This window comes from Cricetulus griseus, chromosome 2, assembly GCF_003668045.3.
Source record: "Cricetulus griseus strain 17A/GY chromosome 2, alternate assembly CriGri-PICRH-1.0, whole genome shotgun sequence".
NCBI lineage: Eukaryota > Metazoa > Chordata > Mammalia > Rodentia > Cricetidae > Cricetulus > Cricetulus griseus.
This window is the reverse complement of record NC_048595.1, coordinates 230,273,390-230,288,924: the sequence shown is the minus strand read 5'-3', so window position 1 is coordinate 230,288,924 and position 15,535 is coordinate 230,273,390.

Genomic DNA, 15,535 nt, shown 5'->3' with positions numbered 1-15,535 from the left:
AGCTGGGGCACCAGTATAGGACCAAACCAGGTTCCCCTGTGCGGCGTCCACCCTTGACCAGCAAGAACGATGCCACACCAAGGAATCTTCTTCAACACAGTTTAATCGGGAACCTCTTTGCTTTACAGTGTATAATGGCGGCGGCCCTGGGTAGAGGGAGACGGGGCCTGATATAGTCTACATCTACCAATCACCTAACCCTACGTGGTGTGCCAGGATCGGTTGTCTCCAAGCAGAATTAAGAGGATACATGACCTTTCCCAAATTAGGAGTTGTTTACCACAGAGAGCACTCGCCGTCGGGCTGGCGGAGGGCAGAAATCGGCTCCATCTTTTGAGTGCGGTATTCTGCAGCTCCCTACACCCCTGAACATGGGTGTCAGCTAGGAGCACTGGGCAGGCTATGGGGTCTCTGGCAGTGGAACCAGGATATATCCCTAGTGTATGAATGGACTTCAGGAGCCCATTTCCCATGGAGGGATGCTCTCTTAGCCTAGATACACAGGGGAGGGCCTAGGCCCTGCCCCAAATGACTTGATAGATTTTGATCTTTCAAGGAAGGCCTCACCCTCCCTGGGTAGTGGATGGGGGATGGGGGGTCGGTGGGGAGAATGGGAGGATGGGAAAGAGAGGGAACTGGGATTGATTTGTAAAATAAGATTGTTTCTAATTTAAATAAAATATAGAAAGAGTGAGAATTTGATTCTCACTCATCAGAAGAGGAGTAGAACAGGGTGATCTGTGTGGTAATAAACTAAATTGGAAGTACTAATATGAACTTGTGGTTAGTCTATTATCCATCAAGGTGGTTGCATATAGAAATGTGTGTGCATGTCATGTGCATGCAAATAAAACTACATGTATATATCTTCTTGCTTTCTCAACTCAGAAAGCCTATCGTCAGTGAGCACATGTATCCCACAGAGTATGGTTCTCACATAATTCTGCATAAAGGCAAGCTGAACGGTTTAGAAAATGACTGCTTTTAGTACTGGACAATGTATTTATAAAGTAAATTGGAACATCTTGTATTTAGTAAAAAAATAATTTTAAAAACAGTGTGATATAGGTAGGTCAAAGGGACATTGACTCCATCTGAAGAAGATTTCAATGACCACAATGGCAATAGTTCATACAAAATATCAGTGGTATTAGATTATAATCTAAGGCACAAAGATAAGTATCCATATTTCCACGATGTTATAAATGATTGAATGAGGAGGACAAACAATGTTCCCTGAAGTAGATTTCTAAATAATTTATACAGGAACTACTCTCAAGGATGTAGAGGATAAGGATTTTCAGTCTGTAACTTGAATGTTGCACAAGGATATCTTTCTGAAAGTGTAGAGTTGGAAGGACAGGGGTAGATAATAGCTGTGCAGTGGACAAAACACTTTCTAAGTCAGAGAGATGATTCATGCTGACACTGTGCATACTTTAAAATCTATTAGACATTTCAGCAATAAAAAAGGAAGAGGCAGGGTTCAGTTGATAAAGTGCTTGCTGGGCAGCCATGACCTGGTGCTCATCTCCTCAGCCCCCAGTGCTTGGGAAACAGGAGGAAGAGGATCCCTGAGGCTTACTCAGTCTAGCCATATCAGTGGGTTCCATGTTCCATGATGGATCCTATCTCACTAAATTATGATGGAGAGTTATTGAGAAAGATAACTGGCATCAATACCTGGTCTCCACATGCATGGACACACATTTGCATACAAACCTCTCCCATAAGCACATGAACACACACATGTCATATGTTCATAGACACAAGTCAAATGAACATGGCGAATGATGCAAAAAATCTGATACTCATGTTTCATAATGATCCCCAATCAGTTAGGAATTAAGAATCATTTTAATTTGATAAAAAGCATCTACAAAAAAACCCTACATCTAAAAATTATGCTTGATAAGGAAAACCAGAAACATCAACTGAAAACAAATAAAGGGAAAAGGGACTGAAAAAATTAATCACTATTTATACAGAATACTCCAAGAAGTTTACAGAAAATAAAATTTGACAGCTAATGAAGGAATTCAGAAAGACTGAAGGATACAAGGTCAAGAAACAAACATTAATCACATTCCTGCATCCCAGTAATGAATACACGAACAAAAATCCAAAGGAACAGTAGAACTTGGCAACCACTGAAGAGAGTGAAACACCGAAGGATTTTCTTCCAGCTTGTGTGAGTGTGTATGATGGAAATTATAGGAGAGGTGTTGAAAGAAATTAAGCAACATGTTAATAGACTGAAAGATATATCACATCCAGATATTGGATGACTCAACCGAGTTGTCCGTTTTTCTTCAATGTGATTAAATAGTAGAGGTATGGATTGTTCCAAAATGATCAGCAGTTTCAATATACTTCTAGGCTATGACATATGAGATCTAGAGTAATCTTGACAAAATGAAAATATTGAGAGTCATCCCTCTCTACCAGGACTCCCTACAGCAATCAACACCCTGCCTCCTACTCAACTGCCCCATCCGGCAGTAATACAAGAGGAGTAGCCTAGTCTACTGCAACTTGATATGCCTTGGCTGACTGGTATCCATGGGAGGTCCAACCTGTATCTGAAGAGAAGCAGTGGAGGAGGCTTGGATGGGGAGGTGGGGTAGAGGGGAAGTGGGAGGAGGAGTCAGGAGGAGCCGGTAGGGGAAAATTTGATTGGGCTGTAAAAAACAAACATCTCTGCCAAATCAAAGAATAAACCAGTATACCTGAGTAAAAGGTGAAAAAATATTTTATATGCCTTTTGCATAAAAGTTTTCTTCTGTTTTCACCCTTTCATGGAGTTTGATATTTATTGCATGCTGTGTTCTTAAATTTTTAAAAATGCAAAATTGGCCTTATATGAAGGATGTAATTTCCATTTTGTGTTCATACCCTGATATAGATCTTCCATGTGACCCTTTCTATGGTCAATGTTTGATTTGACCTATTTTATTTTTCATATGTATGATCACTTCATTTTGTGTTTTCATTTGTATTTACTGCTTTCCATGAAATCCTATTTTAATATTGTGAATTGCTTCCCTTATTTCATTCAGCTGTATGTGTTCTCATAGAAAATATTGTAGTACTCTTTGAGTTATTTTTTTACTGTATTCATAATCATTGTTTTGAATTACTCATCTGGAATTTCACCAGTTTTATTTTGATCAGGGATCGTTAACTTAGAGTTGGTAATTTTGACATACTACCAAAAACAATCTACTAATTCAGTGCAATACTGATCAAAATTCTTAAACAATTTTCCACAGAAATTGAAATAAAAAAATCTTAAAATTTATATGGGAATACAGAAGACTCTGGATATCTAAAACCATCCTGGGGAATAAAAACTCTAATGGAGCCATCATCACTTCTGATTTCATGTTAAACTATTTGTAGTAAATACAGCATGTTATTGGGACACTGGTCAACAGAACAGAGCTGAGGACCCAGGTGTAAGTCCACATACCTACAGCCATCTGATTTATAAATATGTCAAAAATACACATGGGAAAATACGACATCTTTAACAAATGGTATCTATGTAAAGGAGTGGGACCAGTACTCCCGTCTCTGTATACAAATCAATTCCAAAGGATAAAAATCGTCAGTGTTAGGTCTGGAGAGGTGGCTCAGTGATTAATAGCTCTGACTGTTCTTCCAGAGGTCCTGAGTTCAATTCCCAGTAACCACATGGTAACACACAACCATCTGTAATGAGATCTGGTGTCCTCTTCTGTCCTGAAAGCACACATGCAAACAAAATACTCTACAAACAACAAATAAATAAATCTAAAAAAACCATCACTGATGTGAGTCAGGAGTGTACTCTGTGGTGCAGTATAGACATGACAGGCCATTCCATATGTATCCACTGGTGTAATAGTGGTAAAACTGTTAAGGGGTGACCATCTGCTTTATTGATTAGGTTTTAGCACTGCTCCACAGGAAGGAATTTAAGTGAGCCTGGTACTATAATCATGGTAAAAAAAAAAATCCATGGCATGTAAAGTCATAGGCATAAACCTTAAGGGAGAATATAAGGGTGTTTTCTATTTTCTAAATATTTATGTTTACATCCATGTTTGTGCTACTGCCAACCTTAGTTAGAGAAACTTTGTACTTCAATGGGTGGGGACTATGCAGAGACACACTGTTCAAGCTGCTGCTCCATTCCAAACCCTGAGAACATTGTGGGAGAGGTGACAGAGAGTAGAAGGGCTGTAGGCTGTGGAAGAGTACTGTGAAATGCTGTCCTCTGAATACAACATGGGTGTTATACTTACAAACTCACAGCATGTGAGGCTGTGTTCCCAAGACCTGCACCTGATCAAGACAGTTAGAACGGGGATTCTGAGGTCTTATGCCCAATGAATGAGCTACTGACAGTTGATGGCTGTTTGGGAAGGGAGAGTCACTTTTATTAGGATTATGACCAACAGTTGGTTCTGCATTCCTAGTGACCCCCCATTAATGTCTAATAAGAAACACTCATTCCACTCAGTGGGTAAAAATATGAACAAATAAATACAAAAGAAGGATATTAAGTTTCGAGGATAGTGTAATGGACGTCCTGGAAGAAGTTGAAGAATGGAGTTTGGGGCAGGTATTATCAAGATACATTCAATTTACAGATGTATGAGATTTTCATAGAATGAATAAAAGTAAACTGTTCAAAGGGTGTTTTTCTTCTACCCTTCTAAATATATAAAGAGGCTGTCCTGTGTCTTATTTTCCACCTTATGTTATTCCTCTTTCTGTATCATCAGGACACAGAGGAGGCTTTTGCCACTCACCAACAGCGACTGCACAGTGCAAATCCAGTGATTTTAAATTATTTATGATTTCTTAAATGGACTTAGTTTTGGAACTAAACCAGCACGATATCACTGTTCTCTTTGGAGCTAATATTTGAAATAATCACTAGCCTAAGTCATGACCACAGCCACTGTACAAACAGTTGAACTGGGCTTGGCAGAGGAGGGTGTGAATGTCATAATATTCTCAGCACAATGCTGAATGTGCTTTCTCTCCTTGGCAGTTGATGCTTGGAGTTTTCTCCAGGCTTTGTAAGGTTTTTGTAAGTCTCACATCATTACTAAATATCATGAAAATTCTTGTAGGCCCATGCATCCAACTTCTGTTTTTGTTGTCATTGTGTTCAGAACTTGTTGACTATTGTATGGGTTAGAGATAAAGATTTACAATGGTTTTATTTCAATTTATATTGGCTACTATATTATAATGACAAACACACACACACACACACACACACACACACACACACACACACACACACACATGCCTTGGCTACACATACCCTATATGTATACTAATTTCACAGGGATCTCAGTAAAAAATGTGCCACTTGTTAGTAAACCTGTCAGGTAGATATTTTTGTCCCCCACTTAAAAGTATGGGAGTGAAAATTCTGAGTAACTACTAAGGTAGTGGGAAAGAGAGCATGACTTGAATTCCAGTTACTCTGTTGCCAAATGGAATGCCCTTCCCCTGACATTTGCAGTTGCCTGAGTGAAAAAAGCTTTCACTGAAGAGGTAGATACCATCTCTCAGAGCCTCCATTTAGGTGGATGCAAGCCCTCAGGGCTTCCATTCAGGTAGGCAAAAACCCTCAGAGCCTCCATTCAGGTCAATGCAAGCCTTCAGGCCTGCATTCAGGTGGGTGGAAGCTCTCAGGGTCACCATTCACAGCCTCTGTTCCCACTCAAGCCCTTCAGTTAAAACAGCACAATCCTAGATGCTTAGAGTGGTTCATTCAGGGAGTCTTAAACCTGCTTCCTTAAACCTTATTTCTGTTGTTGCATGGACCTAGAAAACACTGTTTTATCTGTTGTCTAAGATACTGGCCACTGGGGTAAGTACTTAAAAGATGGAATCTGTTGCAAGCCTGTAGGATCCCTGCACAGGCTCACCTAATGGAGAGAGAAGTGGATGGCCCCGTGAGGGCTGTAACCTTGAGTGTAGAATCAGGATTTGTTTTAAAGCATACTGGTACTCTCTTGCTTACTAGCGAGACACATTTCTTAGAATTTCCACTTCTGTGCTTATAAATGAAGGATAAAAATATCTATCTAACAAATTTACTAAGAACAAGTGACATTTTGTGGAAAAATACAAAGTATGCTGCTCCCAATGCTGTGTGGAGTGGAGATGCTTTTCTTCATTTGTTTACTTATTCAAAATTTGCCTCTTTGATATATTCATTTCTGGGAAACAGATTCGTATTTGCTAACAACATCATTCTCAAAGGGAAAAGCCAATCATTCTACTTTGCATATGAGCTGTACCCATCACACTGGTAACAACTGAAGGGTAGTTTATACTTAACTGTAACCAAGGTGTTATGTGGGGTTCATTTAAGGGAAAAGAATCCAGAGATTCTGAGTAAGGACAATATCAGAATGTTTCTGCCATTACTGTTTTCTAAACAAGGGGATTGGGCACTATGCTTCACTCCCCAAGCATCTGTCATGCAGCTTCTTCCTGAATGGATGCTGGTTGGGAGGTTTCTTCTCTCTCACACTCTAAGACTTAGAGGGCAAATGTGTTAGAATGGACAGATTAAGGAGAAAAATATACTGCATCTTTAGTATATGTCTACAGAGCAGGAGAGAAGTCCTAAATAAAGGAAAATCTAATGAAAGAGAGACCTATGTGGAGTTCTGTTTGATAAAGTTGTGGCTGGATGAGGATATAGGAAAGTATGCCCATGGTGCACAGAGCAGAAAGGAAAGGACTCCGCCAAACAGAGCAACTACAGCTCAGTCTGTACAGCTCAACAATAAACAAAATGGTATGTTCAATCGAATTTGATTGCAACCCAAGGACAAAGAGATGCATTGATTTGCATGGCAGGAATGGCACACAATAGGTGTAATAGTCAAGGTTCTCTAGTGAGGCAGACTGGCAGGATGGATGCATATTACATAGGGGATTTATATTTGATTGAACACAGTGTAGGCTGGAGAGTTCAACAATGGCTTTCATCGCTCTGGAGAAGCTGACAAACAGTGGGTGCTCTGTCCACAAGACTGGATGCCTCAGAAGTCCCAGTTTGTAACAATAACCCACTGGTTAACATATTGTACTGTCAAGTTGATACAAGCTAGAGTCATCAGAGAGGAAGAAGCCTCAGCTGAGTAAATGCTTCCATGAGCTCCAGCTGTAAGGCATTTTCTAAATAAGTGATCAGTGGGCAGGGCAGGGCCCAGCCCTTGGTGGGTGGGGCCATCTCTGGGCTGCTGGTCCTGGGTTCTGTAAGAAAGCAGGCTGAGTAAGCTACAGGAAGCAAGCCAGTAAGGAGTTGCACTCCATGGCCTCTGTGTCAGCTCCTGCCTCCAGGATCCTGCCCTGTGTGAGTTCCTTCACTGGTGAACAGCAATGCTGAAACATAAGCCAAAACATAAGCCCTTTCCACCTCAACTTGCGCTTTGGCCAGGGGATGACCACCAAGAACAGCATGAACAGTGTGTGCTGCAAAGGGTGGAGTCAGAGAAGCGACCAAAGTCATTTGGAGGAGTCCAGGAGATGATGAGTGGATTCCAGCCATTGCACAGTTGGAATTATTTTTACTTTGATTTGATTGTGACTGTGCCCTGATTTTTTTTCCCCCTTGAAGCAAGAAAGTATTTTAGTGGAGCCCACAGTTGAAAGATTTTGTATTTTAAAATACTGGGTTTTAAAAGAGATTGACTATTTTCAAGGGATTGGAAATTTAATGTGTTTGAATTTGTAAGGATTGTGGGTCTTTTAAAGTTACTTTTTTATGTGAGGCCTTGAGGATGAATAAGAAAGTCTGTGCCTTAATAGTGCTGTTTCTTTGTCATGTTGACAAGGGTCAGTTTTACTGGCTGGTTTTATGTTATCTTGATACAAGCTAGAGTCATCAGAGAGGAAGGAGCCTCAGCTGAGAAAATGCCTCCATGACACCCAGCTGTAAGGCATTTTCTCATTTAGCTATCAATAAGGGAGGGTCCAACTCATGGTGGGTGGGGTTATCTGTTGTTTGGTGGTCCTGGCTCCTCTAAGCAAGCAGGTGGAGAAAGCTGTGGGAAGCAAACCATAAGCACCACCCCTCCATGGTTTCTGCATCACCTTTTGCTTCCAGGATCCGACCCTGTTTGAGTTCCTGTCCTGACTTCCTTTGATGATGAACAGCAATGTGGAAGCATAAGCCAAATAGAGCGTTTCCTCCCCAACTTGCATTTTGGTTATGGTGTTTCCTCAAAGCAATAGAAACCCTAACTAACACATCTCCTATCTCTGGTGGAAGGCTAAGAAGTTGGGTTCTCATGTCAGCGAGGGACAGCAGCAATGACAGCAGCAGAGTAGATATTCTTGTCAGCAAGGAGTAAAGTCAGGCAGGTCAAAGAGCACTGCTTTACCTTGCGTCCTTGTTATACCTTTTCTGCCACTGGGATGCACCTACTGCAATGTGTCTTTTTTATTAAACTTCCCTAATATTTTAGGTTTATAGATTTAGTGATTTATTACTTCATTAGTCTTAATATTGTACATATGTAAACGTGTTATTTTACTTAAACAGTTTGTCCTGATGTGTTTCTGCACATCTTCCCACAAACCATTTCTATGAATAAAAAAAATGGTTTGTGGGAAGATGCATTTAAACCTTCAGTATTCTATATAACTTTCTGTATAGTTTCTGGACAAGATGCTTGTTCTAGAGAAAGTGCTTGCCTACAGCTGAGTTTTCTTTCAGTCTTAGTTGTAAAACTTATTAATCTCTTAGCATGTTTTCAGATTTCTTTAATTCTTACTTCTTTAACTATTGCTATGCTGTCTTTTATATCCTGTTAGCCTTTATATCCTTGGATTTTGATGCATTTAAATTCATAACATTAATGACAAAATATTAAATTTTTCTTCCTGAAAGGCACTGTGGTAGATTCTACGCATGTGTAAAGAAGCCTATGACATTTACAGTGGGGATAGCTAATCAATAACAGAGCTAAGCCCCAAAATGCAGACCATGGGCGAGGGTGAGGACACATCACATGCATTATTTCATATGTCAGAGAGGAATGAAAAGAAATAGTTCAAAGTAGAATTTTAAATATAGCGTATTACTCCAGTCACAAATAACATATTTGAGTCTATCAGGTTTAATCTTGTTATTTCAGAACATTTCATTATTCTTATGCTAAAGTAAGTCTTTGAATGCATTTTCAGGCATGATTTCATCTCTTATCAGGCTAGATTAGTGCTTTTAATATGATATGAAACAATTTTAGGTATGTAGACATTTAAAAAATGCTTCAACTTGGATTTGATTTTGCTTCCTATAACCTGGTTAGAGGCAGACAAAGAGGAGGCAGTTGTGGAGGGGAAGCTAGTGGGATGTCAAAAGAGGGTGACCCAGACTTTCTCTTTTACTGAGCCTTAGGTTTCCTCTTGTGAGGAGAGAAAAACTAAATCTCTTCCCATAGTTTTGATTAGAACAAAAGTAATGCAAATGGCTGCTACAATGATTTTAAATTTAAAATAAATTCACTGCAGTCTGCTACTTAAAACTGTCTGTGTGTAGCCATTTGACTTCAAGTGAATGTATTAAATTAATAGATTAAGGAAATTAACCCCTCGACTATCTGCATAAATAGGCTACTTTTCAGTCCCTTTCTCTATGAACACTCATCGCACTTTCCTTATTACATGGTACGCCTCTGCCCATAACATCTCCAGCCATATTGAACTCTCCCCAGCCACACTCAGCAGGCTGGCTGTATATCCAATCTTCACAATTTTATTTTCTTTGCTTGTGTTGTGAATTGGATCTAAAAGAGCTTCCTGAAAGACCACACACATAAATCCTGCTACTGTGTTTTTTAAGTTCTAAAAATTTGAGAGGAAGGCCTTGCTGGAGGTTACAGGTTGTTAGGGACATGCTCTAAGGGGTTGATCCTGTCCTCTCCCATATCTCCTTCTGGATTGTCATGAGCTGAGTAACTTTCATTCTTCATCTGTTTCTGCTGTGATGGTCTTCCTGCCTCATAGCAATGATGCAAGCTCTGAAGTCAGGAACCAAAACAAGTCTTTCTGCTTAAGTTGCTCTCCATGTTGAGTAACATAGCCTGGTTTCTTTGCTTTCCATGATTCCTTTTCTTTCTTGTCCCACCTAATACCCTTCCTTCTATCATCCTGTAAGAGATCTCTGTCCCCACCATATCCCCAAAGTATTGATTCATAGCATTTCAATCACGTCCCCATCTGTTATGGAGTGAAGAATTTGTTATACAGACTGTCTTAGTGTTGCTAGTGCTGTAATAAAACACCATGGCCAAAGCTACTTGAGGAGGAAAGGGTTTATTTGACTTCCACTTCCACATCACAGTCCATCATCAAAGGAGGTTAGGACAGGAACTCAACAAAGGCAGGTAACTGGAGGAAGGAGCTGATGCAGAGGCTTGGAGGGGTGCTGCTTACAGGCTTGTTTCTCATGGCTTGCTCAGCCTGTTTTCTTGTAGAACCCAGGACCACCAGCCCAGGGATATCCCCACCCACTATAGGGTAGGCCCTCTACCGTCAATCAATAATAAAGAAAATGTCCTAAGGCTTGTTTATAGCCTGATATTATGGAGGCATTCCCTTAATTGAGGCTCCCTTCTCTCTGATGACTCTAACATGGGTCAAGTTGACATAAAGCTAATCAGAACACAGATATTTTCTTCCTAGTTCCTAGCATATGTATTTCTGGAGATTGAGGGTGCAGATTTGACTGTCCTGGCTTCTGCTTAGGAGTCTCCCTAGCCCTTGGTGGGTGTCTCATGCACTGACAAGCAATCAAGTCCCACATGACTAGAAACTATTTGTCTATGGTTTTGTCCTGAGAATTCCAAAGCATACCCATGAACATTTTACTATTTTTTGTGTACATGTTCCAGTGTATGAGTGCACATACATATGCATGTATGTGAAGGCCCTGCATTGGCATCAGGTGTTATTCTTTGATTTTGTTTTCCTCTTCATATTGTGAGACAGGGTCTCTCATGGAACATGGAGCTTTTTGTATTCATCTAGATTGGTTGATCAGTAAGCCTTAGGGAGATGTCTGTCTCTACCTCCCTTTACTGGGCTTACAGGTATGCCCTGTCTGCCACAACTGAATTTTGTGTGGGTGGCTGGGATCCATCTCAGGTCCTCATGCTTCTGAGGCAAGTAATTATTGAAAGAGTCATCTCCCCAGCCTGAGACTACAGTTTTTAGTTTTATTTTACCATAGCCCTTAACTTTCCGAAAAGACAAATGACATCACTGTTTAGATTCAAAGTTGATGTTTCAAGTGTCAAAGTCCCTGAAATGCTGGCGTTTTTCTGACAACTCCATTGACAGCTTGGTTGCCTGTTGTGGCACTACTTGAAAATCAGCCCTAAGCTTTGAAGACCAGCATTTCCAGCTACTGATTTCAGCATATTTTTGAAATAAAGACAGCTTAACCTTCTCTGGCTTCACTGTTACCTTTGAATCCTGAATTCAGAGTGTGTCTTAGAATTTGATAGTAAGACAATGTGTGAGTGACAGCAGACATACACATTTCAACTCCCTCAAGTCTCAAAAACACATGTGACAAGTAGAGGATGTCTTATGAGAGATAACCTATTTTTGTAAACATGTCAATAGTGGATTCTGTAAAAACACATTGAATTGTAGAACATGTTGATGGATGCACAAAACCTGTTTAGAATCCCCAGTGCATCTCAAGTATAGCATACACCAGCTCACTTCTGATTCTTGTATTAAGGACCATGGTGCCAGATAACACTGGATCATTTACAGAACTCCTTAAAGTCTATGTCTTGTTTTACTTCACCAGTATACTCAAATCTGTGACATAACTTTGGGACAAGTATGTCTGATCTCCCAGAAATATAAGTAGCATGAAAGTTTCTGGAGTGTTTAGGAGAATTAGATGTGTCCAATAGCATACCATCCCCACTATGGTATAAAAATATCAGTGTTATCCAGGAATCCTGCAGTTTCACACCCAGGGACATACTGCCTCATCTTATGTCCCACTTGCTCATCAAAAGCCTAAAATCATGTTACAGATGAAGGGTTTGCTTATAACATCTTTTTAACTGCTCCTTTTGATAAATTATGGTGACAAATTACCATTAATGATATTATTTTTTACTTTAAAGTTCTATTTTAAGACCCCTCTCCCATCAACAATTGCCTTACTTGTCTAAGTTGTCATCTGAGGGTGAACATTTATTTAGAGAAGAGAAATACAATGGGATAGTAAATGAAGAAGGTGTCTGTTATGCAGCTAATGTAAATCAGACATCCTAAAGACGCTGGCACCCCAAACACACTATTTCAGAAGGCTTTCCTGCACCTCCAAGTCTTTCCTACCCACATGTACTCAAACTTTCTGGGATCAGTGAAGATTCCACCTACATGTAAAGCCCCTTTACAAATTATCCATCTCCAAATTTTTGGCATCTCTAGTTTCCTAACTCTTCAAGACAAGAGGTGTCAATGAAAGTGGAAAGGCATAAGATTACATGTGACATGAGAGTGGGAAGGCTACCAGGAGTTGGTGGGTACAGGAAAAGAGGATTTAGAGATGGAGAGAGGTGCAAGAGTTGAGAATGTGGAGGAGGAGGAGGAGGGTGAGAGGCCACAGGCAGAAAGCAGGGATGGGAAAAAGAGAAACAACTAAAAGAAATTTAGTTTGCAAGATACAGTACACCCTAATTCTTTTCATTCTAATAAAATTTGTTTTAAATACAGAGCACTGTTTCTATTAATTTAATAGAAAATTTGTTTAATGCATATACACAGTATATGTGGATTACTCTCTGTCCCCACCCCTTCTTCTCTCTTCCCCATTACTATCACCCCTACTTCCTCTTCACCCATCCCATTTTCAGATTGATGACTGTTGGCTTTGATTTGTGCCGTGTTAGAAAAATATTTTGGATATAGTTCAGTTAGTTTTTCTCACAGGGTGTAAGAATCCTCATTAAACTCATTGCTTGGATTTTTAGTGCCTCTATAAATATGTTCAAAACTACAGAGTTTAATCATTTGTATTTCTAGAATATACTTGGTGCACAAACATTTACTATTCTTATATTGTTACAACTTTGAAAAGAGGTGACACAGGGGGTTAGGCATATGCACTCTGGGGTCAGATGACCACCATTGAACCTGTCCTTTGGCATATTACTGGCTCTGTGACCTTGGCTAAGATACTGAACCCTTCTAAATGACTCAGTTTTCAGATATATGATGAGTAGAAATCAGGTCACAGCAGTAGCTTGCATTCTAGAGGCATTAACAAAGATGATGGATTTAGGATATCACACAGACAAAAATGAATGATGTTTTTTTAAACCATTTTTATGTATGCATTTTCAACATTTTTTTTTGTTTTTTTTTGAGACAGTATTTCTCTAAAGCTTTGGAGACTGTTCTGGAACTCACTCTGTAGACCACAGTGGCCTCTAAATTACAGAGGTCTGCCTGTCTCTGCCTCCTGAGTGCTGGGATTAAAGGTGTGCACCACCACTACCTGGCACATCATTCCTTTTACAAATTTACATCAAAATCTAACTCAAAACAGCATTGTAACCTATGCAATCAATGCAAAATTTAAAAGCAAAGCTGTAGCATAAGCACAAATGACCTACAGTCTGTTTCTTTTACATCTTTGCCTTAAGCAATTCAGGTTCCACAGTTCAATGATAAGCTGTAGCATTTTGGGTGCAATAAATCATTTGGGTTCATTAGGTGCTAATGAAGCATTGGTGCTCCACAGATGCCTAAGGTTTTGGGAGCTGTTGTGGTGGAACTTTGTATAGCAGGTGGAGTTTTACACCATGAAAAAGGTAGGGCAGAGTGTATTCAGCCCATCTGCTGAGAAGTGGTGTTGCCAGCATCCACTGTATTCTTGATGAGTGCTGAGATGTTCCTAGGATTCTGTAGTTGGTCTTGAAGGGTGGTTTCAATCTGGGGCTTCTGTGGTTGAAAACAGCATTCTCTGAGTGGTTTGATCTGTGTGTGTATTGCATCTCATCTTGTCAGTGTTCTAGAGATTGTGTTTTTAGAGTCAGGGTAGCAGTTCACCATTGCTATTTGGGAATCATGGTATTTTCTTTCCAGTCCCTGCCACAGCAGCATGTTGCTTTAGTCTTAAAAGAGACAGGTAGCAGACCAAGAAGGTAGGCTTTGTTTTCTTTTGAGATGATTTGCAAACAAATATCCCCTTTATCCATTGCAAGACCTTTTGGGCAGGATTAGGCCTGATACCCATACTCTTGCTACAGGCAAGGACATGAGGGACAATGACTAGTGTGCCTCTTCTGTAGGATTCACATATTTGTTTCTGGGGTTTGGTGTACAAGTAATAAAGGGAGTATACCCCAGGGGTGTCTAACACTGTGCTTCTTTCTAGATACAGATGCAAGAACCAAATTTAGTAAGCATGATATCATGAATAATTAAACCATTGGACAACGAAAGTATTTCTATAATTGATAGTATATGTTGTGCATTTCACAAACAGTATCTCATTTGTGTTTTCTTAATTGATATGTGAATGTCTGATTTCAGTAAACTTCATACAATTTACGTTTCAGGAAATTGCCATCTCATTTTAAACTTGTTAAACCGATAAAGACGTTCTTCAAACCTCTGACTTGACTTACTGCGCAGACTTTGGCATCCTTCAAGATGATCCTCACCCTGAAGCCTCAAAGTGCAAACTTTCCAGTTGTTCCCAACATCTCTGTACATTTTATTTCAAGGATTCAAACTTCACTTCATTACAGTATGCAAATAATGCTTGGTGTCACCACATCTTATTAAGAACCAATGAGGCTCTTCCAGACTTAATTTTAGGATTTGGTGGCTGTCTGCACTTCTTTGTATCAGCATTCACTTCTGTCATCACCAGCCCTGGTGATGTCTCCTTTTCACAACAGCGAGTTTAGTGCCGAGAGTGACCCTTAGCCAGCCCTGCTAAGCTCCTGAGCACACACTGCTCAAACATCTGCCCAGATCAGACTCCTCCAGATCAAAAGCAAGTTCAAATCTCACCTTGTCTGATCAAGAGGGGCAGAACTGTCAAAAAGTTGCTCCCTCTTTGACTTTGTTGTTTCCAGTTTCTGTTCTCTGGGGCATGAGTTCAACACAATGAGGAGAGTTAAGCACGTTTTCAGGGCTTTAAAGGTTTTAAGTTTCTTGTATAGATTTGCTTCCCAATAAAAGTGATGAGAATCATAGCAATATTGGCATTGTTAGCAATAGTGTTGCAGCATCACGGGCTGTGAAGTGCTTCAAAAAGACTGACTGTCTTCTTAAGAGACATTTGCGAGTGTTGAAGTGTTTTACCTTTTATGTTCATATAGGTCTCTCTCTCTCTCTCTCTCTCTCTCTCTCTCTCTCTCTCTCTCTGTTGTGTGTGTGTGTGTGTGTGTGTGTGTGTGTGTGTGTGTGTGTGTTTCATTCTGTGTGTCAAATCCAAATCTAGGACCTCACACATAACTAG